The following is a 3,477-nucleotide window of genomic DNA, read 5'->3' on the forward strand; positions in this document are numbered from 1 at the left end:
GAGGCAGAAGTATAATGAATTCCTTCTCCATCTCTCTGGAAAGAGCTTTTCTCTGTGACAAAAAGAAAAAAAAAGTTGTTACAATGCAAGTCATTACACAAAGCCACACTCAGTGAATTCACTATTACAGTAAGATCATTTTTAAATGAAAACACTTGGGCAGCACTGTTACCAAATCAAACATAACGTTGCACAAAATTCAACTCGAGATAAAGGAAATGGCAAGCTAAAAGGACAAATACGTGAGCTAAGGCATCTGCAACAATGGTAGATGGCTGTCCACAGCCCCTGTATATCATCTGTGGGAGACAAAGGGATACCACAGAACTGTAGGGGTCGGCAGGGCCCTGCAGAGCTCACCGGGTCCAACCCCCTGCCAAAGCAGTTCCCTAGAGCAGGCTGCCCAGGGAGGCGTCCGGACGGGCCTCGAATATCTCCAGAGAAGGAGACCCCACAGCCTCCCTGGGCAGCCTGTCCCAGCGCTCCGTCACCCTCACCGGGAAGAAGTTCTTTCGCGTGTTGGTGCGGAACTGCCTGGGCTCCATTTTGTGGCCGCTGCCCCTTGTCCTGTCCCCACAGAGCACTGAAAAGAGGTCGGCCGTGTCCCTCTGTCTCCCACAGCTCAGGTATTTACAGACATCGATCAGATCCCCTCTCGGCCTTCTCTTCCCAAGGCTGACCAGACCCAGGTCTCTCGGCCTCTCCTCCCAGGGGAGATGCTCCAGGCCCCGTATCATCTTTGTGGCCCTCCGCTGGCCTCTTCCCAGGAGCTCCCTGGCTTTTTTGTGCCGGGGAGCCCAGAACTGGACCCAGAGCTCCAGGTGAAGCCTGACCAGGGCAGAGCAGAGGGGAGGATCACCTCCCTTGACCTGCTGGCCACGCTCCTTTTAACGCACGCCAGGATCCCGTTGGCCTTCCTGGCCACCAGGGCACGCTGCTGGCTCACGGCCAACCTGTCGTCCACCAGAACCCTCAGGTCCTCCTCCACAGAGCTCCTCTCCAGCAGGCCATCCCCCAGCCTGCACCGATACCTGCGGTTGTTCCTTCCCAGGGGCAGGACTCCACACTTGCTCTTGTTAAACTTCATTTGGTTTCTTCCTGCCCGGCTCTCCAGCCCGCCCAGGTCTCGCTGTATGGCAGCACAGCCTTCTGGCGTGTCGGCCACTCCTCCCAGCTTAGTGTCATCCGTGTACTTGCTGAGGGCAGACACTATTCCCTCATCAAGGTAGTTGATGAAGATGTTGAACAGGACCGGACCCAGCACCGACCCCCGGGGAACGCTGCTAGTCACAGGTCTCCAGCCAGACTCTGCGCCGCCGATCACCACCCTCTGAGCTCGGCCAGTCAGCCAGTTCTCAACCCACCTTACTGCCCACTCGTCTATCCCACACTTTCTCAGCTTTGCTAGCAGGATGTTGTGGGAGACAGTATCGAAAGCCTTGCTGAAGTCAAGGTAGATGGCATCCACTGCTCTCCCTCCACCAACCCAGCTGGTGATGCCATCATAGAAGGCAACGAGGTTGGTCGAGCACGATTTCCCCTTGGTGAATCCATGCTGACTACTGCTCATAACCTTCTTCTCCTCCAATTGCTTGGAGACGGCATCCAGAACGAGCTGTGCCAACACCTTTCCAGGGACAGAGGTGAGACTGACTGGCCTGTAGTTTCCTGGATCCTCCTTCTTGCCCTTCTTGAAGATCGGAGTGACATTGTTTATCATCCAGTCTTCAGGCACCTCTCCTGTTCTCCAGTCTTCCTTTTACTGTTTACATACTTGAAAAAAAACTTGTTATTATCCTTTATCTCCTTTGCAAGCTTCATCTCCAGGTGGGTTTTAGCCTTCCTCGTCATGTCCGTGCAGGCCCTGACAACACTCCTATACTCCTCCCAAGGGGACAGGCCCTTTTTCCACATTTCCTAGACCTTCCTCTTCCTTCTGATCTTGTTGGTGAGCGCCTTGCTCATCCATGCAGGTCTCCTGCCCCCATTTCCTGATTTCCTGCTCTTAGGGATGCTCCAATGAGCTTGGAAGAAGTGCTGTTTAAATGTTGCCCAGCTCTCACAAGCACCCTTGCCTTCTAGCAATCTACCCCATGAGATACCCCCAGGTAGGTCCCTGAAGAGGTCAAAGTTGGCTCTCCGAAAGTCCAGGGCAGCAATCCTACTTTTTGCCTTACTTCTTCCACCAAGTTCCATCTTGAACTCCACCATCTCGTGGTCGCTGCACCCCAAGCTGCCCCCAACCTTCACATCCCTAACAAGCCCAACCCTGTTGGTAAGAACGAGGTCCAGAAGCACCCCCCGCCTCGTCAGCTCCTCAAATATGAGATGATTTTGTTCCCCAAATACATACACTGTTCTCAGGAGCTCTGTCTGTTAACATGCCAGCAGTATCGGTTTTTATTGCCCAGGAGATCCTTCATAGCTATGAAGCTTAGCTTCAACAGCTTAGTCCAACATTGCAGACCCATTATTAGCAACAGATGAAGCTGTATTGTGAGCAATACTCATGTGCTACGAGTTATATAAGTTATATATAATAATAAGAGTTATATATAACTCTCTTAGTATTGAGTATTATAACTCTTATTATATATAATATATAATATATAATATAATAATATAATAAGAGTTATAATAACACTGAGAGTGCAAGGGAACACAGCGCTGGTGAACCATGAGCGGGGGCTGGGCCACATGCCTTGGCCTGTGGTGGTCCTCATGCTGCCATCTCAGGTTCCCAACGTTGGAAGGGATGCAGGTTTCTCCCCTGCCAAGTGAGGAAATGTTTCCTGGTGCTGACATTACCTCCTGCGCTTGTTCCCACTGCCTCTTGCCCTGTCCCTAGGCACCACTGCTAAGAGCTCGTCTCTGTCTTCTTCGCGCCCTCCCTTGAGGGATTTTACGAGGAGAGGCTGAGGGAGCTGGGGCTCTTCAGCTTGGAGGAGACTGAGGGGTGACCTTATTATTTATAAATATGTGAAGGGTGGGCGTCAGGAGGACGGAGCCAGGCCCTTCTCGGTGACACCCAATGACAGGATAAGGGGCGATGGGTGCAAGCTGCTTAAATACGAGGTAATTTTTTTTACGGTGAGGAGCCATGACAGAGCGCTGGGACAGGCTGCCCAGGGGGGTTGTGGGGTCTCCTTCTCTGGAGATATTCAAGAGATACCTGGAGATATCTCTGGAGATATTCGAGGCCCGTCTGGATGCGTTCCTGTGTGACCTGATTTAGATAATCCCTGCTCCGGCAGGGGGACTGGACCCGATGATTTCTCAAGGTCCCTTCTAACCCCTAAAATCCGTGACGGTGTGATTTACGTGTACGAACGAGACCCCCCCCCCCCCGGGCCGCCTCGGGTCTCGGTTAGGGGCGGAGGGCGCAAGGGCTTCACCGCCCGCCCGCCCGCCGCGCTCGGCAACACCCCCGCTCCTCACAGCCCGCACTGAGCCTGCCCAGCCCAGAGGCGGCCCTGA

Source organism: Anser anser (genome assembly GCF_964211835.1).
Source record: "Anser anser genome assembly, chromosome: 25".
NCBI lineage: Eukaryota > Metazoa > Chordata > Aves > Anseriformes > Anatidae > Anser > Anser anser.